The following is a 25,694-nucleotide window of genomic DNA, read 5'->3' on the forward strand; positions in this document are numbered from 1 at the left end:
ACTGTTTCATTTATCGTTAAATCTTCGATTCCGTTTCTATATCCGTCTTCTTTGACACCCAAACCGGCCTAATTGCTCAATCCTACAAAACATACTTATCGCTAGGTTTCGCTCCAATTAATGGTTCTCGATTACTTGGTGTTGTTGATAAAGCGGATCATCTAAACTGTTTATGCGTGATTAATCAGAAACAATGTAAAGTTTGTGTGTCGGTGCGACGAGACGCGAGGGCAGTGCTCGCTTGCCATTGTCTCTGGTCACCGGTGTGTGGCGGCCAGCGGACCACGAAATCGGTCCCAGCCGCGCGCCGCAATGTGCCTCCGGAGCCCATATTCCGGTAAAACTCAGCCTATTAAAAAGCACAGTGCCACTCCTGGAAATCCGAAACGCAATGGTAGTTGTCGGTCAGTTGACGCCCCGGATAGCAAAATAAAAAAAATACTTTTGGGAACCATATCGCGAAATATTTTAAAAAGGAAATATATTTTTTTTTATTTATTTATTTGCATCAGGCATCTAAGGCCCATAGAAAATACAATACCATACTTAAATATAATAACATTAAATTATAATACACTAATACATAATATATAAACAACTTAAAAACTAATGTACACGAAGCGTCGGCGTCGTGTTACGCTGCGAGGTGTCGCGTAGCCAGCCTCGGAACTTCTGAAATGCGACACCCTTGGGCCAAAACTCTTCCTTGAGGAATGTCTCGACGTAATGAGTTGGAACTCGAACCATGAACGAATTGAAGTTCGTATTGTGGCGCGACTCCAACTTCGCCACCCTCAAGGTCCAGTTGGTCTTGGACCGGACATACTCCACGATTTGCTCCACCGTCGTGGTGTGATGTAGAAGGGACACGTACAACTGCGTCGTTGGTACTGCAGGACGCAGCAGGATGTTGGGTCCTGTTTGTGCGATACCGCACTGATTCCTGCAAGGTGGCCTCTTTTTTCTCCTTTCTACCTTTATGAAGCCATCCTTGTCGCACGTGTCCTTCTTAGGACCAGTCTGTGGCTGTGATGTGCCACGGGTTTGTTTACCTCCTTTTCCTTTAGCCCGTTAATGCTGCCTTCTGTCTTCCACGTCTTATTAGCCACTTCAATAAAAGTTTTGCTATGCTTAGTCTTGATACACACTGTCATGTATCAAACCCGTACCGGTATATGATTTTATGTTGAACTGCACAGACATGACCTCGGTGTGTTAACTAGAACAGTTTGATTTGCTGAATTCAAATGTCAAAAGTAAAATAAACAACATTTTTCATATTTCTGTTAGATAGAACACACTGTATTTTGATTTAGATCGGGTTTTCGTATGCTCCAGCGACGGCAGCTAATAATAAAGATCGAACTGAAGCTATAACATTATATTCCGTAGTTTTGTCGAGTACTCCTATAGAGCGGGTAATATTGGCGCTGTCAATAAACGGCCGAAATAAAATTTGACGCGATGTGTTTGCCGAACGTAAATAAAACAAATAGTGTGCACCAGGGACTTTGTTCCTGTATATTTTAGAGGTATGCAAAAGGTTTCATATTCATCGAATAAGCCGGTTTTATATAAACCGCAATTATAAAAATGCGTTCACCTACAGGATAGGCATGATATAATTTGCATATTGTTATAGAAGCATAGTTTGCCTTCACAGTCGTTACATGAGTTCGTTGTTGCCATGGGGACTCGATTAGGTATTGTCATTACTGGACCTGCTGTCAGCCGACTATGTGTCTGGGACCTCACTTAAGTTCCAGTCTTCTTATTAAGGGTTGTGTATTTAGGGACAGACAATACGGGTTATGAAAGCGAAATATTCAAAATGTTTTTACATACTCAGAAAAGAGTAGGTACCGTCAGGACTTAATGTTATGAAATTGCTTCTATAATTATAGCCAGACACAAATTATTGGGTCATTGCGAAACAATATTTCTGTTCTCACAGGTCTGTGTTGGTTTACTTGGCCGTTTAACTATAAATAATCCTGGAAGTGGGTAAATATTGCCCATGCTACCACAGATGTACTTAATTATTTTATCTTACTCGTATTTCGATATAAAGATATGATAAAAGCTTTGAATTGGCGCAGAACTCAAGTTATTTCAGCTCTCAAACATTTCCTGTCTGTCATGTTCAAAAAGGGAATCTTTAAACTAATTTCAAAAAGATGGACTTATTGAAAACATTCATTCTTGGATCATCCTATTATTACTCGTTCGGAGAGCTTTCAGTAAAAAGTAAAAGGGATCATAACAGAATTTATTTTATATAGAATTTATTTTATCGGTTGTAACTTTGTGAATCGATCGACGCCGCTGAAGGAGGGCTTGGAAAATTATTTTCGAGGGTGACCATCAAACAACTTACCGTTCGCTACAGAAACTTCGCGTGGCATAAAAGAAGTTTTATGGACCGATAAAGACCTTTTCAAGGGGCTCTGGTAAAAGAGAGCGTGTCCATATATGTTAGTGCCGGCTGCTTTGCAAATAACCCTAAAATCAAACTCTTTGCTAGCCAATGCTGAGTCATGGATAAGTATAGTCTTTATTAAAACTTATTCGGAAAAAACATCTTTTGATGTGTACAAATATTAAATTGTTTATGTATTTTCGTAATCAACATCGAGTGGGTGAGCGCCGAAAAATAGGTATCCACCTGCCTGTCCACCGACTAGGTACTTATACCTTACAGAATATATCGTAAACCGAGTCAATGACATATTTATAAGCCCGTATGTATATTGGTACAACGTATTTAAGCTAGCTATGTAGATTGTTACAAAAATAATCTAATTGCAGTATCGTTTTTAACCGCCTTACGTCAGGTCTACGCCCTGTGGCCATGCTAGACACTATCTTATAAATTAATCGTAGCAAGCAAGTGTACTGCCGCAGGTAGCTATTATTTTTTTACAGGCGTTAGCTTGACGTAGGATCCGAATAATCACTGTAGTGAATTAATTAGTTTGTTTTTTTTTGTAACAAGTTGCTTCCATTGAAAGTAAATCGCTTAAATTAGTTATGACATTTTAGTAAAGACCGCAAAGCTAATTAGTTTCTGTTTCTACCGGTAGTTATTCAGTTTGTGCCTAATCTATACATATAATAAATCTGTAAAAAAAACTGTGTCTGTACATTGAATATATTAAAAAAATAATAATTGGGTGGGGTTTAGAAACAGTAATGGAGCACAAATCCAAAAAAAAATTCTGTCTGTATGTCTGTATGTCTGTATGTCTGTATGTCTGTATGTCTGTTTGTTTGTACACGCTAATCTTCCGAACTACTGAACGGATTTCAATGATTTTTTCTTTGTTGTATCAGTATTGAGCCTGGTCAACATATAGGCTATAATTTATCTTCGAAACTTGAAGACCTGATGCAGAACTCCAACAGACCAATAAAACTATAAGAGATACAAATATGGTGCCGTGGCAAAAATTGTTTCATTTAATGAGCATTTTCAGCTGAGACAATAAATTTTAAGATCTGGAACACCTGATGTGGAACCCCAAGAGCCCAGCTTCTCTGTACCATATACAGGTATGACGTTTTAGCAAAAGTTGTTCAATTTGATAAGCACTTTCTATTGACTTATACAAATTGAAGATCTAAAACATCTGGTGTGGAACTCCAGGGGCCCAGCTAGACTATAGCATATAGAGGTATGACGTTTTAGCAAAAGTTGTTCAATCTGATAAGCACTCTCTGTTGACTTATAAAAATTGAAGATGTAAAACACTTGATGTGGAACTCCTATATGAAGCATATGAAGATATGACGTTTTAGCAAAAGTGGTTCAATCTGATAGGCACTCTCTATTGACGCATTTTTCTATTCTCTCTCACACAAACAAATAATAACGAAGATACAATAACGCTTTAATTTCGTGTTAAGTCACTGCTTAGTACAAATTTTACATACCTAGACGTGGCGTCACGAGCCCCCACTCTCTAACTTTGTTGCGTTATATCTCATTATTATTTTGTATGTCTCTTCCAGACCTCTGGACTACAGAGTTCCGAATTTTTGGGAGGCAAACGTGGGGCCGAAGCCAACACGCTGAAGTCCTTTTGAGACAACTTTAATGAAATGGTGACACAAAACCGACGATTATCCCTTTATACACTATAGAAATGAATCCAAGGACAACCCCCGGTGGACGTCGTTAAAAAAAGACAATCCCCGGTTCTGTGCTAAACTATTGCTAACTATGGAGGAAAACTACTTGGGCTATTGTGATGGGATGTTAGTGGATGACAATGTATTAGGTACATGTAAAAACGGCAGGTGGAGACTCGCCACCTCACTTACTGGGCCCCCGGGAACCAGTCACTGAATAGCAACAAGAGGGCAACAGGGACATGAGCAGCTGAAGGGTGAGGATACCTCGGCGGACTTTAAACGCAGATTACGCGCTCCCTGTGCTTACCATGAGGAACCTACCCTCCGAGCAGGGCTACTAATCCTGCTCTAGCAACTCCACTCTGGACGGCCAAGCCAAGCCAGAGGCGTGAGACCTATCCCCGTCATGGTTCACTCCGACCGGCCGGAGATGGGGGACAGTATACACTCCCTGGAGAACTCAGTATATATAGCCCCGCGGGGTCGCTACTCCCCGTCATCAGCCTCAGATGCCCTGCGGTACCTATATCTCATTATTATTGTCGTTATTATCTCAAAAGCCTTTGTCCCAATTATGTTAAGGTCGACTTCCAGTCACGATGCAACTGAGTACCAGAGTTTTACAAGGAGCGACTGCCTATCTGACCTCCACAACCCGGTTACCCGCTCAACCCAACACCCCTTGGTAAGACTTACTGGCTTCTGACTACCCATAACGACTGCCAAGAATGGAATGTTCAATGACAGTCGGAACTTACAGTTTAACATCCCCTCCAAATAACGGTCATTGGTATCCAAAATATACGTAGAAAGTACATACGAACTTAGAAAAGTTGCATTGGCAGGCACTTGCCAGACCTGGAATCAAAGACGCACGCTCATACTTGAGAGATTGGTTCTCTACCCACTTAACCACCACGAATTCCACTAAGTCACCACGACTTTGTCATCTATTTAATGTTTTTTTACGTAATATTTTTGCCAAACACAACTTAAATGCGGATGAATTAGAATCACTACTTTTATCCCTATGGTCACGTCTATTGCGACTATTCAGATCTTTGATTTTGCTGACCCCGTAGTCGCTGGCATAAGGGACAGGATCCGCGTACGAAGTCGCGGGCAGAAGCTAGTAATTACATATGTTCCTATTTAGGTAACGAAAGGTCAAATAAATTTTGGTTGACCTTGCCCTTATGCTAAAGGTTACACATAACTGGTTATTTGTAAGATAATCTATTAAAACATATAAGTATACTAGCATGGTAATACGTCCATCTTTTATATTATAAGGTACACACTTGACCAAAGAGGATTTACGCGCAACACAAACTATCTAAACAACTACTTACTAAGATATATAAACATGAGCTACAAGTAAGTAAATGCCTAAAGCCCGCTCTCAATCCCTCCCTTTCCGATCTCTTCAATCCAATGGAGACATTATTTAAATTGATACATTTGTTTCACTGAACCAGTTCACTAAACATTTTGAATTGCATCCAATTTCCATAACTTTAAGTGTAGGATGATGCCAATGGTAAAGATCGCGATCTACTTGTTGTTACGCTAATTTATTGCATTTGCGATACTTGCCTTTCTTTGTACCTATACTTAATTGTTTTTTGTACACTTTTTCATTTTACTAGATTCTGATAAGAGGCGAATCGTTAATGGGAAACAGTGAGATGTTAAATCGTTCTATGGGTAAAAGCGCACGATCGGCTCTCTTTGTGTGACTGTCCAGAAATCCAACGGGGAATTTAAAAGTATACATTAAAATAGACACTGCACGTTTTACGTATGAACTTGATGTTACCGTGCCCTGGTTAATTAACAATGTCGTGGTTCGAAGGATTTTGCAGTTAAAAATAAAACCGAATGCTGCGAACAGCCTGTCCTGAAATATTACTGTACGGAGTGTCAGCGTGCCTTATATACCTACGTCCACGCAAACGGTCGGTGGCTCTGCAATTTTATAAATATATTTGAATAGGTAGGTATATAATATCTTTGCTGAATGCATTAATAATATCCAGCCATTGTCATAAAAATGCGAGAGTTGTATTTGATTTTAATTAAATTCGGTCCTCGTTTAACCACTTTGTGGTTATCGATTTTCATTTAACTCTTCTTAAATAGGTCATTATGGCAGTGTGTTTATGAGCAAAGCGGCGTCGTCGGTCGAAGGGCAATATTGCGTTTTGTGCCACTGCGTACAATAATAGGGCGATTAATGGCTCAGGCGATACACGAGGCAAGTTCTTTGTTGTTCACCAAATATTTGATCCGGCGCCGACATCGCAATCCATTCCTTTGATATTACTTATAACAGTGATTTCAGCCGCATAAGCTTGCGGGGATGTGTGAGGACGCGTTAATGGTCTACGAGCTTTCACCAGCCACATCCAACCTATACGGGGGCGTTCCGGTGTGAATAAGTAATACTGTATTACCCATTCCACTTTTGAACCGCTTGCTTTTATGAAATCCCGATAAAATAACTATTGACTAATAATCGTCGTCTTTATTCCTTAGATATTATTATTTTCGTAAGAATATTATGTCCTTATGCCTAAGTAGTCAGGCATCTGCATCTCAATTGTGAATATGCAAATTCCAAATCTGGCATACCTATAGCAATGACACTTTACTTGTTTCTTCTCTATGAGAAGGTATATCTGTAGTAACTATAAATGAGACTGATGATAATGACTATGCCGACGATTAACACGATAAAAATCTGATTCTAAGAATACTACTCTATAGGTACTTATATATTGTAACCACATAATAATACCCGGCTCTTCAAAAAATAATAAATAAAATTACAGAAAATTGAGGCACAACAGGCAGTAATTAATGTTCATACGAAACTTTCAAAACGTGTATTCAATTATGTGAGGTTCAACCTTTCCATTTCAATAACCATTTAAAAAAGAGTATGAGAAATGTTAAACTAAAAATTGAAGTGAACCAAGTGGTTTTCGGGTAAAATGGGAAAATATATTTCACGGCACACAGGTTAAATAACGTACTCCCATATAGGCATCGGCAGTGGCGGCGGTGGGACGTATCCTTCCCTATCCTTAATTACTCAATGTATTGAAAGGCAAATTAATTATTCAGACCGTATCAATGGAGAAGGCCGCAAGAAGAGGGGTACATTTTCACATAATGGTTATTTTATTGATCTGTAAAATTCTATTAATTTCTAATAGGTTTTTTATAAACTCTTGTATCAACTGAAAATAAATAGGTCTCTTTTTATAAGTAATGACTCTGCAGATTTTCTTTGAAAAGTAATTTAATATGTTTACCGCTGACATTTATTAGCAAACACTGTACAAGTCGGTAAGTATTCACGAAAACACACTGTAAATCACTTTTATACAGAAACCACTCGGTTTAAAACGACTACATAAAATAAGCCGTTAAACGTTTGCTACTAAACGGCATACCCGATACATTATATAGCTACGTAGAACAATATATTGAATTAAGGTTATAAGTGTTACCCATTATCCTGATTTATACTTGAGCAGAAGTTAGCGGTCGGCTATTAGCCGAAGCCAGGACCTGTGTAATGGGGCGTGATCGCCGAGCTTTCAACTTCTATCTACAACCGCGCCTGTTACGTGCCAGGATAACACACAATAATAAGAGCCCCCATGTATATTGTACGCGATACAATTGTCGGCTTCAAGCTAAAAAATGCTAAGCCCCGTGAAATATATACCTAAGTGATTTATGAGCACAGCTTATGAGATTCTTTCGTAGACATCTCTAACATAACTTAAAGAATTTAGCTACGCAACTTCTTCGAGATTGATGCCTACGCATTTCCGATCCTCATTTATGTTCTCAGAATGGGACAGATATTAAATATTTGTAAAAGTGCTATTGCGGCAAAACAAACGTATAAGTATACTTTCTATCAACATCATCCTCCGAGCCTTTTTCCCAAACTATGTTGGGGTCGGCTTCCAGTCTAACCGGATTCAGCTGAGTACCAGTGCTTTACAAGAAGCGACTGCCTATCTGACCTCCTCAACCCTGTTACCCGGGCAACCCGATATCCCTTGGTTAGACTGGTGTCAGACTTACTGGCGTCTGACTACCCGTAACGACTGCCAACGATGTTCAATGACAGCCGGGACCTACAGTTTAACGTGCCATCCGAAACACAGTCATTGGTGTCTAAGATATACTTAGAAAGTACATACGAACTTAGAAAAGTTGCATTGGTACTTGCCTGACCTGGAATCGAACCCGCGCCCTCATACTCGAGAGGTTGGTTCTTTGTCCACTAGGCCACCACGACTTTTTACGACTTTTTTATAAGTATACTTTCTATATTAGTAAAAAATAACTGTAGCAGTTTGATAGTTCGATGAAAGTAATTGCTCGCTCCGCTAGTATAATAATTTTGTACAGAATCTCGTTTAATTGGTCAGCCAGCATTTATAAAAAGTTTAGCCGATTATTCCATTGGAGTAAGCTCACAGAGTGATTTTCAAAGTTCCACAATCGCAACAATAGGCACATTTATCTTTAGAAAAGTTTCGCTACAGCGCAGAACAAGCATTAACGCGTTATTCTTGAAATTTTGAAAAGATGAAGAATCCTCTTAAGATTTTTTGTAGCAGACTGTTATATAAATATGTGGCTACAGCTCCCCGTTGATAAATCCGCTGAAACATTGGGAGAGCACTTGTTGCTGCAAATTAATTAGGAAACAAGTTAACAAAAAGTGCAATAAACTTCGTTAAGGAAGCTTAATTTCCGCCGGAGCCCGAAAGAGACTGACATTAATCAACTGAAATCACTCTCGACTGCCGCGAATTTCATTACGGAATCAGAGCCGCCTAGGATTATCATTATATTGAAACGATAGATGATATCCACTGCCGGTATTATGTACGATCCTCGTCCAACTATAATATTTCAGAACTTTCTTTTATTGGCTTTTGTAGGGTTGTATATTTGAAGCCAGGCAAACCTGAGCGAGTTGATTGTAAATCTGATTTTAACCTAAAACAACAAAAGAGAGTACTTTTATCGGGCTTCTGTTTTGTGTTGTATGTCGAGCATGGTTAAAAAGCTTTTTCGCGGGTTTAGACGTAGCACCTACGTAAATGGTGGGTCACGCCGAACGAACACCGCCACCCTATATAGTTAATGATTTTAAATATGTGTGCTAGATTTTCAAGAAAACGTTCTAATAATTTTAAATTCAATATCTAACATTCAACTCATAATAGCGAGCTACAATATTTCATTATCCTTATCACAGCTTACTAAGTACACTTATTAAAACGTAGAAGTTCATAATCAATCCAAATAACTGCCATTCTATTACACCCGTCATACACATTTCGAATTGAAAAGAAAGAGGATTAAATGTAATAAGTCTGGTGCCTGGCAACTATTATTATTTTGCTATTAACACTCGAACTGGGGAAGGGCCTATTTCGCTGCTTTTACACGTATCGCTCACGCGATATGAATCGACGGCACTAAATAAAATATTCAGAGGTTTAGTTTATAGGCTGCCAATAGACAACACAATAATGTATTTGTACATTATGTGTGATAGGTACGAATGATACTTTAGTTGATCATACAAACGGTTTTCAACGGTTTCATCATATTCAAAGTATACTATTTCACGCATCCGGAAATGTTTAAACAGCAGAGAATCCCGTGATATTTTTAATCTACCTCCACACCAAATTAAATCGGTTCAGCAATGTTTTCATTTTTAAAAGCGTTTCTATTTTTCATTCTAGTTAACGGCCATTTCAACTCCAATTTGCGTTTGTGATTTTAAAATATTCTATTTACAAACTATTTCTATCAGACCATACAGCTGCGTTATGACCTCAAAAACATTAAACTTAAATTGCACTTAATCTAAATGATCCCACCGTTACTTGTGTCAAAGAAACATTTGCTGTTTTCACTGCAGTAAATTGACTTTTGACTTTGAAGTGTCGATCAAAGTTATGGGATGAAGTCTAAGCCGCTTGCGATCCCCAAGTTTCCTCGTTTGCATCACTTAGGGCGTGGAAAGGCTTTTGAGTGGCGCTGTGATTAGCTTGCTTCTCTCAAATAGTTATACTTACGGGCCCTTGATTATAATGAAACCTTTCATTACACACGCTCTGCGTCTGCTTTGCGGTGAACCTAGCGCCGACTCCGACACGCCTAACTGTGTTTCGCAAGTCTAGTTAGCCTTTTCGTTTATTACTAACTCTGTACCTATAGCCGCAGTCTCCAAAAGATAATAAGTTTTTATTAAACGTGAGCTAGCTATACGTTATTTGTATAAAAAAAGTATATTTGAGTAAATATTAATTTTTGTTACTGCAAATACTCACCGAAAGAACAAAATTAAATTCGATAAAACTTTTTATTTAATTTTCCATGTTTTTCATCGTACAATATATGCTAATAGTAATAAAAAAACTGAAAATACGGCCAATATAAAACTTCTAAATTAATTTAGCTTCTGTCTGAAATAGCTGCGGATGTTACTGCTACGGCGTAGCTGGCGTAGCCATAACTCGAATTTGAGTGACTACACCGTGAAAACAATGTACTAAGTTTCCACAATGAAAAAAATCTATTCACCTTAGGTAGCTAATTTAGTAGTATTCAGAGATACATTTTATTTACGAGTTGGCCTAAATAATTTATATTCTTTACCTATCTAATCGCGGCATGATCTATTAAGACTTCAAAATATAAAATTGTAATATCTATTGCGAGCTACAGTCACCTTGGAATTCCGTACAACAAACAAGAAACAAATTTAATTTTAAAGCACAAAGAAAGCCATTACAAACAATGGAGGTCTTGGGTAATTTTGTTCAAATTTAGACCTCACAGCGTTTATCGTTATTTTTTTATTGTTACTTTACGAAATCGTTCTCGGTCGCCATTATAGGGGGATAAAAAGTTTGCCGGACTGACAGATTGGCGCCAACTTGTACCCCTACATTTACTACCAATTTTTAGAACGTGAACCTAAAAGTTTAATCTGCAGGGAAAACATTTAATGCTGCTTTTTAAAGTTTAGCACCTGTAAGAGGATATTCACATTAAGATGATTCAAAATGATTACTTAGCTAATTATTTACTTGCAATATGTTTAAGCTTTTATTAAAAAGGTGTTATATACCTTTAAGCTACCATGAATATGTAAATACGTAGGTTATAACCTAATACATATGTATGAAGCAGAGCTAAGCTTTAGTTATCTGTGATCTAACAAGATGATTCCCATTATTTATGGCTTGTAATTAATTTAGTGCGCTGCTCAGTAAACTCCAGCAATTTACCGTAATTTGTAATGGGACAATATTATTAATAACAGTACTCGAACATAGCTAGCGGCTGCATCGGTCTGATTACTGATTCTGCCTTCAATTCCTTGTTTTAGAAAAAAAAACTGGGGGTTCTTTCTACTTTCATTATTTTGATTTCACAGCGTAGATTCGAGTCTATATTTTGGTTTTCTAGAAAACCATTCTTGAACAGATCAAAACAGTTAGCTTTCTATGTAGATAAGTACCTCCGTCTTTACTTAAATGTTTGAGAGGAACGAGCGTAATGCGTGCGTGATATTAAATGAAAGTACCTAAAACTAGGTAAATAAATTAATAGAAACATACAGTGCATGTTTTCGATAATATGTTGCACAGTTTGAAGCAGACTATTATTGTCGCACATTATTCTATTTTCGTGTTCAACACTTACATGGCCATCATTTAAACTAGACTAGTTAATTTGATAATAATGTTGTGTGAACTAGTCCACATAATATTATGATAAATTGCTAGTATTTTGTTCATATTTCGGGCTTCGAATTCAATACCTATAATCTCATTGAAGGATAAGTGAATATTTCTATCAATATTTCATGGGAAGAAAATCATTTAATGGGAAAATAAATTATGTAAAATTCTAGGAAAACTAATATTTCCGAACAGATTTAAATACTCCATAAGAATACAAAAACCTGATAGAAGTGATATTTTCCTTAAAAATAATACCAGATCAAATAAAAATATTGAGTACTTTTGGTATACTTATGAGACAAAAGATTTATTGAATTTATAAAATATGTACTCAATTTGACACAAATGTAATTTATTATGAAATGAAATAAATCACTTATCTGACTTAGTTTACTTGCGACGGGCTCAACTACATGTAAGCAAATGGATTAAATTGTTGACTATCTCTGTGAAATTATGATATGGAGTGCCATCCTTTATACCTACATTAAAAAAAAACACAATTTTTATTTCCATTTTTCGGATTTTGTTTTAAATCATACATCTAAAGTTTCGTAGCAATCACTGGAAAAAATAATACAGCTGTTGTTTTATCGCTGGAAATATTATGAACTTGTATGTGAAAAAGGCACCTTTAATTAAGTCTTGGGTACACCAGACGGAGATCCCTGGGGTTAACCGAGGTGTACCTTAGATTCTCGCAGGTCTCGCTAAACCTTTAAGGTTTACCCGGATCTCAGCTTAAAAGCTATCTCGGAACCACTGGCTGGTTATGGTCTACCCATATTAAATACCCATATTAAAGTTTATGAATATATAGTATATGAATTATTAAATTACGTCTGGGTATCAAATATTATCAGAACAATCTATACAGAGTCATAAACACACAAATGGTTACGAACTTTATAGAAAAGGTGCCACATTTTTATGAATTAGGTACCTTAAAAAAATCTTTTACTCATTACATAAAAGATTATCCAGAGCATTACATTTGTAAAGCCATTGTTCATAACTCAGCATCACCCTTTTTGCAAAAGATTAAAATGTTAGGATTTTGAGTTCAGTACAGCAAACAAAATTATAAAATAAGGTGTATTAAGGTTTGCCGCAAACCAAAATGTGTATCCAAAATTGTGTGCAACGAGAAACCAAAGCTTTTCTGCGCTGGAATTCTGTTTTTCATAATATACCGGTTTGTACTAGCAACATTTATTAAATGTTACCCATGAAAATATCACGATGAAAAACTGGAAGAAATGAAAATTTTACCGTCTACTAGAAGTAATAAAACCCACCCAAAACAAAAATGTGAAAGACTGCCAAGTTCGATAATATGGGAATGCTTCGCCTATAAAAGAAGTGAGATCTGAATAAGTACCAAGTTCCATACACATACCTCAGTTAAAAATAGTTGCTTTTTAATGATGTTACTTGGCAAGTTTTCATACACCGTTATAAACCTACTAAACGCAATGAATCAAGTATTTAATTTTCTATTAAAACTTGCCAAGTAACATCATTAAAAAGCAACTATTTTTAACTGAGGTATGTGTATGGAACTTGGTACTTATTCAGATCTCACTTCTTTTATAGGCGAAGCATTCCCATATTATCGAACTTGGCAGTCTTTCACATTTTTGTTTTGGGTGGGATTTCATTTATTTTTGTAAGGTTGTTTATTTTTATTTTTTCTTATGATGAAGTTAGTTAAAGAAATGTCTCATTTATACTATCTTTTAGATTTTTTTATATGCACTATGTTTCTTACAAAGAAATGAACTAGATTAAATAAATGGACTAGATTTACCAACTGACTGACATGACATGTTATCCTATATTATGTTCGTGGATCAAAGTTACACATTCGTTATTTTCGAAAGTGATTCACACTTGGCCGTTTTCAGATTTTTACTTTACTTTGACTAAATACAAACCTTTGTACCATTCGAAGATATATTATATAAATATAGATAAATTTAGTAGTTTTAGTTCCTTAGGGGTATAAATTTACACCGGGTATAAAACACCTTCATTATTTTGAAACCGACTCACACTTGGCCATTTTCAGATTTTTCCCTTTACCTTGACATAAAGATCTACCTCCATGCCAAATTTCAAGTCAATACGACCATTGGAAGTGGTCTAGGTTTTTGATGAGTGAGTCAGTGAATCAGTCAGTCAGTGAGTGTATAGTAAAAATAGCAATTTTCTGACGTCAATATCTCAAGACCTACAACAGGTATATTAATGAAATTTTGTAGTTTAGATAAGTGAGGGGGTCTCAACAGATACTAGAAATTTGATATGCATAAATAAAATAGATTTTGAGTTACAGGGGGGTCGAATTTGGCCCGAAATGGTTCGTGTAATATAACCCACGGCCGGTGTGTCGCTTTTTTTGCTCGAACTTGGCGGACACACTGCCGTGTGTCTAGATATGTTTCAGTAGTCCACGAAGTAATTTCTATAGCTCTATATTCAATGAGCGGCTGATCTAATATACGACTACACATACACGACTACGTTACTTACTATACATCCATGTACTGCAAAAAGACTTCACAAAAGCACTCACAATATTAATGTGGATACCAAGAAAAAGCTTGCATCATAAGTGAAGTCCGTTTACGAATAAGTCTCTCAAAGCAGTAAGAGCTTCATAATTCATTTATAGACTCTTAACACGCTGCTAGCTTATGTGTCAGACTATATAGTGGATGTTTACACAAATGCGGTAATCTTAGCTTCATTACCTTCACCGTTAAGGTCAAATGCTGGGTAAACGCCACTTACAATAAGGACACAATTAGTGCTCACACTGTCTCCACATGGATACATTTACAAAGGTAACACTCTGTGTCGAATTCCCTAGTGATTAAGCCACTTGCATCTCGTCTTCAAGTGTGCGGGTTTCAAATCTGTTGTTTATAGGTACTTTCTAAGTAAATCTGGTTAAGGAACACATCGTGATGAAAATGTCACAGTTATCCGCTTTAGGCAAACGTGGTGCCCTAACATTGGGGCTGTAGATATGCCGAATATCCTATTGTATTTATATGATTTTCCTCACTCGCATTCCTATGAATGCAATAAATTAAAAATAGGAAATATAACTGAAAGAATAACTTTGCAAAGAAACACAAAACACACATCGGGAAAAATTCTAACCGCGTATAATGAAACAGAACACGCAAGCACAGCCGCACGCATTAGTTAGTCAGTTATAAGTGTCTATACTGGTACCTCAGTATCAAGGAAATAGGGGCCTGACCTATACATATTTTAAGAGAGGGTGGAAGACAGTGTTGTGCCTGAATTTGGAAGAATCCTTAGTAGCCACTGAAGTGGACTACGCAGGTCTGAAAACCGTATTGAATTTTGTATCCAACAAAGACTATTATTAATATTTTATTGAAGAACATCGCACTCAGAAATTCTCTTGTATAAATTAAAATCGCACAAACACCAATTCTGCGTAAAACTAGGCTAAACTAATATTTGTTTCAAAACTGAGTACAGAAGCTATTACCCTCAATGTTTCTAGGAATCTGCTTCAATTATAATTCATAATGATGCTGAAGTTAGCGAGGTATACGCAACCTGGCCATCAAAATTAGTTTTTGATAGCTAGCACCACCAACTAGTGGTAAATGAAAATACTACATCAATATATCATAAATCTTTAAGATGAATAGCCCAGCAGAGGGTAAAGTCTACTATTGCGAGATTTTCGCAGCCGAGATAATGGTGTCTAGGTACCTATATAAAATCCTGACTTTTGTGAGTTCTGGTTTGTCATAACGATGAACACAATTCCAATAAGTCCGTCACGTCCAATGTTTCGACATATCGAACGGGATTTTGTATGGCATTCTGACATTGATTTAATTGGTATTTATACGAACCAGAACATGCATATTGCGATTAACCTGGTATCTTGATTTGCAGTATAGTATTTTCAGGTACCAACCGACGCTATCTACCCAAGTAGCACAAAACTGTTGCTTAAGAGCTTTAGAGCCAATCCGATTATTACCAAAGGTGCCAAGATCAAGCGCCAGAGCGTGCTCTACAGACCTTATGCAGCAGCTTTGCAGCCAAAGGGGCACAACTTTTTGCAGTCTATAGTTCCATTAGAACTTCATAGTGGAGGCATAAAAGCGATACAGGAGCGGCAACTAATAATTAACACCATACTAAAGCTCTTATGGCGATGATTGAATGAATGACAAATTTAGCCGAATGAAGAAAACTTCACTGATCGTTCACCTTGTCTCTCATTTATAAAATATATTTGTTGTTCCTGAGTCAGACATTACTAAATACATATAAATATTAAGTGAAGGTAAGTGTTTTTGAGCTATATTTTGTATTATATGGTAAGTAGCTACAAACGCAGATCAGTTTATCGTGAATATAGTTGATATTGTTGATGTATTTTTAACGCGCCTCAATAATTACCTCAGAATATCGTAAAATATATAAATTATTATTACATAAATATTTTTGTATCACATACCTACACGATATTGAAATTACATACTGGACTACATTCGTTTTTAGTAAATTGCTTGTTCGATATTTAGATATATTTTACTACAAATGCGATAAAAACCTATAAATTTCTCGACTACTAATAAATAATTATCTTGTAAACATGGCGTCCATTGAAAGCAGCTTTAAGTTGCAACTTCCACCTTAAAAACTCCTCTCTGAAGGTCCAAGTAATATCTGTACCTCTATTGCAGTTCAAGTCTGCACTGTGATACTGCAGATATCAAACCACACTATTAATGGCTACTTGTTTAGAGATCCGTAGAAGTCGTTGGAAACTCTATAATACGATGATATATTATTGTTAATTGTTTAACACTTAAGTACCATGTGTTACCTTGTTTTCAGACTACCGTTCAAAATAATTCAAACTTTTAATGCACAACAAAATAAACAAGAACTTTGCATCTGTCCATCTAAATGGAAAAAACGGAGTGTTTCACTATACTTGAGAGTAAATAAATGGAGCTACTGATTTTTTTATATTCTTGAATAAATACATATTTGTTGCTATAAGTTTTTTATTACTTCAAAACAAACATTATTTTTCCTCTGTAACTGATTCGTTATCAGTATTTGAGAAAACAAAATCTACGGGGCCCTTGCTTGTGTTTATGAATAAAATAACAGAATGTATCCAAATGAGCAGGCAATGTCTATTAACCTCCTGCTTCTATTGTGGAACCTTAATGTGGGTATAAGTAGAACAGAGGATCAAATTCCTACTTAAGTCTGCACAAAAGAACAAATCACTTCTGCAATGGAACCTTAAGTGGCAGAAAAGTGATAAATATATCTTTTATACAGTTCCGTTAAAAAGTCTACAATTAGAGTCTTTATGCAGTTCTAACGCGTACATCAGCGGCAATAGAAACTCTTTAGCAGCTTTAACCTTTAACATAATTGTTTGAACTCTCTTTTAAAGATGTAGGCTGCAAATGGGTTGTAGAATGATCTCTTGTAAAACCTAGAGTGCCATTTGGTTCAGTTTCTGCTCCTTTAAGTGATATTTACAGCTATGAGCAGCTACGGAAGCAATAGTAGAACTTAGAGTTACTATCGGAACCCCTAAAGCACTACTGTACAGCTAATAGTTGCAAAATAGGCTGCTATTTCCACTAGTGTGCTAGTTGGGTAGCAATCAAAGTATGTCGCTTAAAATGACGCAAATACAAACGTGTAGTATGTTCACAGTTATCCAATTTGCATCAATATAAACTGTATAATGGTGAATAATTTGGTATAGGACTCTGTGCGCATAAATTATTCGCAATCACTCTAATTATTAATTTCTGGTTGCTATTTCGAGTAACGTTTGCCAGCGTGTATTGTATGGAAGGTGTAGAAAGCTGTATTCTAGAAACAACTGCCCCATTTTTGTTGTTTAATAAAAATGTTTGGATACAAGTGGACTGTTGGCAATGCGAAGTTTTATAAATTTAACAACTGCTACAATCTACTGGAGAAATTCTGTGAAGATAGTGTAACAGCTGTATAACTACTCCATAATGCATGAGCAACCGGCCTTGACCCACTGTATTGTCAAAAGTATTACAATTATCTTTGGTTTTTATAACTTTTTCGTTGCTGTAGTCAGCCACACAAGTTGAGATTGAAAACTTGGGTGCTGGCAACTCCTGTTCTGTGAAAATATTATGAGAATCTGAACTATCAGTCTGGCTATCTTCTAGCTCACCCAGAGAAAACAGGCGTGATGTTACGTTCTTCGAAACAATATGAAAATCTAATCCGGACAGACATCGTTTCTAAATTAAATATATAAAAAATGCTTCAAAGTAATATTCTTGGAAAAGTAATCAAAACTTAAGTGGTGTTAAGACACCCAAGTGATTTAATTTATATTCGTAGTACCTGAGTTTTTACACGAGCGACGTGTAATATAGGTTGGGCGTGGGATTTGACGCTGACGGGAGACTGCTGTTTTATTGACTCGTCGCGTACTAAATCCAAGTGTTAAATGGATCGGCATAATGCATTTGCCGTTTCACTGGTACGCTACACTATTCGGATAATCTGCCAGTGGATCGATGTCAATCAACTAAATATGCAGCTGAAGGCAAATTACTAACCCGATTCAATTTTCAATCCGTCAGCCATAAGCAAGAATCGTTTTACTATGGGTACCCAATATTTTTTAAATTATTAGAAATGTTTGTGTAAAAATAAGATTCTTTACATAAATATTAAAATCACATGTTAGGTAGACAAATAAAGTTGTAGACTTTTAAATACGTACGCATTTATAAAGTTCGTTTTAGAATTTTAATTACTTCTGCAAGTTCTTACTCATTATACCTAATGAGAAAGAGAAATAAACAATCAAAAACATACATTCTAAAAACATGCGGTCGGTATAAAATGTACACTCGGACATTCATCACACTTTAACATCGGACCGTGTTTGATGTAACAAGTTAATATTCACATGAAAACAAACATCTAAATGGAGTGTCCAAGCTTGCCGTGATAGGCATGTGATGGATGCCGGTACTTGTGCCTGCTCTATCTCAATCGACTTCGGCCAGTGCTAACGATTTGCCATCGCTCTGCACCACATACCGGCGAGCACATTGATTTAAATAGAAATAAACCGACCTACAGCGAACGCGTAGCACTGCTTCTAGAAATAGGGCAGAAATAAGATTGTGTGTGATTCGGAACATATTTTACAGTTTAGTAAGTGATAGTGATGTTCATTTATAAGAACTCTGTTTATATCGAAGCAGTTTTATCACCATCAAGTAATAGGATTAGTACGATAGAATTTTTTTGCAGGTATTGAATGTGTGAGATTTGAAATGGATTCGGGACACATCGCCGACCTGCTTCGAGCACTTATGTGATAGAAAATATAATACTTACGCGCAACGATATTAAAAATTGAATATGGAAAAGTCAATCGTTCGTCATGTTTATTTTCAGTGGGTGGTACGTGTTAATTGGGGACGCTGAGCACGTCGGTCTGCTTGTTGACTTGCGACAGGGCCATTAGGCTTGAACAGTGAGGGGGCGCCCCACACCCTGACTCGCCCATTCTTTGCGGGTTATCTGCATTATAAAGCAGTACACAATCACTTCTTACCATTTTACAATATTTTCAAGTAACACACCCCGGTCAGTAGGTACCTACCTCTGATTATGCTACCGGCACACCAATTTGTAGCTGGCAGTTTAGGTAAAAAATAAACAATAACCATATTCTAAACAATATTTACTTTCAAAGGTATACGTAGCTAAACAAAATTGTTTTTTGTTTGAGAATGAAGATTAACAATTTAAAATTTACGCCTATTGTTTTATTTTGTTGGTGGACGGCTCAGCTATGTTGACCATTGTTACGTATAAACGAATTTTGAACTTTTATATTTCAAAGGCATCACATTTTTAGGGCACCTTAAAAGGAAAACGGAACCCTCATAAGATCGCCTTTTCGCCGTCTCTCACAGCCAGAGTTGAAAGTTGTAAAAAGATCTTCTAAGATAGGATAGGAAACAGAAAAAAACAAATTAAAAGTCATAAGTTACTTTCCACCTCAATATAATTATCTATAATTAAAAAAAATAGATTTTTATTTTTATACGGGTCGAAAAAATGCATCACCACAACACTCTCTCGAGGCAGATTGATTTTAAGGTACGGGTCTTCTCAAGACGATTTCCTTCGTGTTTAGTTATTAGTCTCCAAGATGTTTATTACTGGGAAAACTATGGTTCTTGCCTTCAGACTAAAATGTACGGCACCCTTAGTGAGCGAGTCCCACACGCACTTTTAAATTTTAGGTAATTGAAAATCTCGCTCTCTATGTTTTGTTATTGACTAATTTATATGTATAAATGAATTATTTTCCACATCGGGGGTAATTGAACAAGTTATAAGGATAAAATATAAATTAATAGAACTGCTTCAAAATGTAAGTGGATGTAGGTTGTACATGTACCTACACGTGGCAAATAGAACCGTGTAATTACGTCAGCTCAAGTATTATTCCATTAACTTTTTGATTATTAATTAACCGAGCCGCCTACGTAGGATCAATGATTTCCTCTTTGGTCTAGCTAGCTTGTTCTGGTTCGCAGTGCAATAGATTTGTTTATTATCTATTCATGTTATTGGATTCTATATAAATAATAATTTATCTTCTTAATGACAGTGCGAAGTCAGGACTTCATCGTTTTTAGGTCGACTATTAAGAAACATCTTACAAGTGTTAAGTCTACTTATTAATTTCCTACGGAACCACTTTCAAAAACTATACATACCTATTTATGCCTGAAAGCAAAGTATCTTTGATACAGGCTTAAATATAGCAATATAACTTCTTTCTTCTGGCTGTGTTACAGTTCTATCGTACCTTAGTATTTTTACAATAAGTTTTTAGCGAGGACTGGACCGATAAGTCATGGGTATGGGTAGGAGCTCCCGCCTTATGTCGTCATCAATCCGGCTGCCAAACTCGATGATTATCTCATTATTCTCCCAGCATCGATGGCTATCTGCTAGAGGTTTCACACGATATTGCACCTACCTATGTATTTTAGATGAGTTTCATGATATAAGGTAACACCAAAATTTTCAGATGAACAAACCTTGTGGGCACAATACATTTTGTCTACGAATAAGTTTTAATTAAATTCGTTTTGCGTCAATCTTTTTTTAAATTCGATACTATTGAACTGAAGTGTTTTTTTGTTATTCAACTTTTAATTAAGTATAGAATAATAAATAAGAATTAAAAGAACTAATTACTTTCTATAAAGGCGAATTTCTCAGTTGCTTACTTTTATAATCCTCTGTTTGCTTGCCTTTATAATGAAGCATGAAAACTAATTAATATAAGAGTAAGAAGTCTTGGAAATTAAAAAGTGATCTTGTAGAAGTACATACGTCCGTTACTTATGTTGGTATCTGGATACTTGCCTAGAAGGGGTTGGGAACAAACGATGTTGGAGCTTGAGCGCGAAAGTTCGCCTACATTCGTTACATTAAATTTAAGTATACTAACTTCGCAAGCCACTGCATTCAACTTCAGATTAGTAAGAGAAAATAATTCGTTTAGAAGGGTTGATCACTAATGATCAACCCTTCTAAACGAATTAAGTATTTTCTCTGTTTTAAATTAAATCAAAAAAATAAATATTGAGTTTAATTTAAAGGAAATTGAATAAAAAACTTTGAGCTTAACATGCCCTGGTCAAACCACGGATGAACGACTACATATTTGGCGCTAGTTCTAAAGGCCCAACTCACAGTAGACAATTGTTCAGCCGGTCAATCGTGCTGTCAATTACAGAGGCGTTATTATTCAGTTGTCGGGTTGTGGAGGTCAGAAAGCCACCGCGTCATACAATAAAATATTGATAGATCTTAATACTGTTAGATCGGTATAACTGACTGCCTGTATTAAAATGTCTGAAAGCTAAAAACTTTTCCAGATTTCCCTAATGTCGCGGAATGAGTAAGCTGTTTCAGAGATTATATCCGAAACAACAAAGTTAAATTGTTCATAATATCAGTAGTATCATAAATGTCAATTCTCATTTTGTTACATAAATTCGTAGAAGAGCTGTAACAAATAAGTACTCACATAATTACGGCACGTTCCGTTACCACATATTTTGTTAACTCCGCTGGGTTTTGTTTTATTACCTGACGACTGGATTGATGGCGCGCATTCGGTTGTTACCGTCAAATATTACCAAACTGTAATGACAGTAGTTTTGGAACTTGCCAGGAGCGAGTTGTGCACTTACAAAAGTTTTGCTCTTGTTTATTTAGGAAGTAAAACATGCAGTTCGTTTTTTTTCGGCACTTTTTATAACACGGTACTGCCTACATAAAATAAACCATCCTTATGATGCCTGAGCGTAAAAAATAAATATTTTGCTCCATATTTTATAAAGAAAGTGTTTAACACATTTTTTCCTTCCCTAAAGTCACCCTTGCTTTTTGTTCGGAAAATTTTTAAAAAATATTGTTCAATTTCTTGATAGTTTATTTTACGTAGGATTAATTAATTAATTATAACTGGCAGATAAAAAGGTTCCATATATCTTTCCAAACGTAATATAAGCAGTAGTTGTATTATTGCCACGTTTATAATACAAACAACATTATCACGAAAGTTTATTGCTAATTATAATATGTTTGTCTCCTTCGAGACTCCAGACAGTCATTGTCACAGCAAGGTTATGCCAGTTACTCTAACTAGCGAAATGTCTACGCTCCGTTGGATAATAATATTTGCGCGAACGAAGCCGACAAATATTATATACGATTGTTATTTTTGCTGTAATGATGTATAAAATATATAGGTACGTGTAATAGAGGTAAAATGACATGAGTGAATTATTAAAACATTGGTGTAATTATCCTCTTTGTTCGTCCTCATGAGCAGCTATCAAAACGGTAACATTATTTGATTTGAGGATGATTAAACTGTTTGATGTTTAACGATGCATGTTTTATGATGAATATCAGAACGTTTATTTGTATAGCCCCTTCATATAGGTAGTAATGAAACTTTTTAACTACATATAGAAATTAAACAACACTCAGACTAGCAACATTTATATTCTGTCTTCGAAAATAGTCAAGTATTTCAGCTGACATTTAATAGTCCAACAGCATGTTTGATTGCAGAATGAAAGACATTTCCCCATCTAAATAAAACAAATCATAATCGTGACGACAAAGAATAATGACCTTGTAATTTTTTACAGTTACATTTATACCGTCGTGGAACCCGTAAAAAATATCTAATTGCTATAACGTAACATTCTTTTTACTACACCCCGTAAATTTCACAATAAAAACTTAATTTAACATAGTAAAAATGCAATTTTTATTCTCCAATCGTCCGCCTTAAACTTTCCAGCGAGAGCCGTTTCTTACGAGTTATGAGAGCAACGAGGGGAATATTGGAATTTATTTTTATGAAGCGAGATCCCCGACCGAGTTAATCTGTTAATATTGAACATTTTCCCCACAAGAGTAAACCATCTCCCGGCTTAGAGTAGGACAGAAATAAGATATTACCACTGCTTTACATATAAGTATTGTCGTCAACCTAGACTTGTCTATCAAATATGAAGCTTCATAATTCGAAAATAAGAACTCCTTTTCGTTTTTGACACATCATTCCTACATACCTAATTATCTCGTATTTATGAAACACGTTTTCAACCAAAACATCACGACAAAAATGTTTGAAAGACCGTTTATCGAAACGATCCTTGTAAAATATTTTCTAGATGACACGAATCTATTATCACTTTGTCACCTGTTTAGAGACAGTTTTGAGAAATTGAAAACTTCCCGCAGACGAACACGATAACTTATAAAACTTGTGAATATTTTTGTTTCTAAATGCAGTTTACAACTATAGAAAAAATTATGAATATTCTATGATATTCTCATGATACTAGTTTATAATAAATGCAATTAAATACATAAATGCATTACAATAGACTTTTTATATAATTACAAAAATCCTTTTTCCGAAAATAAATCCACTTCAGCAGTATTTAAAACAAATGTAACAAAGTACTCAACCCACTGAACGTAAAGCTATCCGATTCGATAAGAGTTTTGGGGCAGCCGTACAAGATTGAAGCATTTCCATTTGTTCGTTTCGTGGTCGCTACACACGTATTCGTAGAGTACGCACGGCTCGTGTAACGTAACGGATGTTGTGCGGAGGGTACGTCCGATGCTGGCGGACAGTGGCTAAGTGGTCTGTCGGGCCTCGCTTACGCGTGATGGATTGCACAACCGTTTCTATAACACTGTCCCATTTAGTCTTAACCTTAATGATGTACCTACCACTACACCCGCAGCCAAATTGTTGCCCATACTAATGACCGCGTTAGTCTTCCTAAATAGATTTATTGTTAAAGGCGCATTAACTTCAAAGCCGTAAATTACTATATCTGAGTTTGCACGCAGTTTACCTAATTGGAAACCTAATGCCGATGCTAGTTTCAGCTATTTGCTTGTAACAGCACAGCTTATACCATTGCTAATACTAACGTTGATAATCGCCATTGTTCAATATGATTATGTTTCCATCAGTAGAGTATGAAGAGAGTAAGTCCTAATAACAACAGTGTCTCAAGCGAATATCCTCAGAGCTATTTTTGTCAGATCTAATATGATACAATTCGAGATCGGGATTTACCAAAGACGGGACACCAGTTCACATCGTCGCAAAATTTCACTCATGTTATATGTCGAACAATCGTGCACTTCATGGCGAACTAGTAAGGTCTACATTACGATGGAGCACGAATGCTAAGCTTTTCAGCCAATTCTTTCTCGTATGCGTATATGGGAGCGCCATGTAATTTTTATGGCAATTTCAAACCGCATCATTTTAATTCTAATGAGTCGATTTGGTTCGTTCGCGAACTCAACCGACCCCAAAGTACACATATGCCGAATTTCATTAAGCCGATTATGAAATATGGTTTTTCGTTTGCGAACAATCTTGGTGTATTATAATAGGAACGGCTACAAATGTTAAGATAATATGTCTGTACATAACAGATTAGGAACATTTACCTTACATCTGAAATAATAATGTTTTAGCAATGTTGCGGAATCCTTTTGTAAAAGGAAGGGCGTTACAGGGTAAAGTGTTTCTTTTAACTTTATAAGATTTTTCTACTTAGGAACTCGTTTCGTTCGAATTCCTAGTATTTTCATCAAAACCTAATTTCACGTTGAACTTGTGACATAATATATCTGTGTATTATCCTGGTCGCGTTGGTATATCCTGCCAATCGCTGTCCGTTGGGTATTACACACCTTAGAATATAGCAGAGACGTGTCTTTTCTCGCTACATTTTCCTTTCTGAAGCTGTTGACAAATGATGTGGGAGAATAATGTTCAACTGTTTTCGAAACAACTAAGCTCGGCTTTTCGGTGTACCATTGTGAGTTGTACCTAGATATTGTATGATGTGTATAGATGTCTAGTATACATGTCTCACCTATTTAGTGATTTGTACCATAAATATAATAAATGTACAAAATAGAGTTAATTTATTAAGTGTGTAAAATAAAATAGATTCTGCAGTATGATGTATTATTTAATCCAATATTGTTGTAATGGTCGCTAGTTACAATGCATACAATTAGGTATTTGTGGTTCCAAATAAATTACACAATAAGGTGGTT

General features: G+C 36.1%; 1 protein-coding gene across 1 annotated transcript in view; it reads right to left on the minus strand.

The window, feature by feature from the left end:
* The window catches only part of LOC124629606, a 275,754-nt gene that overhangs the window by 83,820 nt on the left and 166,240 nt on the right, over nt 1-25,694 (minus strand). The window lies entirely within an intron of this gene.

The sequence above is a fragment of the Helicoverpa zea genome, chromosome 4, assembly GCF_022581195.2.
Source record: "Helicoverpa zea isolate HzStark_Cry1AcR chromosome 4, ilHelZeax1.1, whole genome shotgun sequence".
NCBI classification, from domain to species: Eukaryota; Metazoa; Arthropoda; class Insecta; order Lepidoptera; family Noctuidae; genus Helicoverpa; species Helicoverpa zea.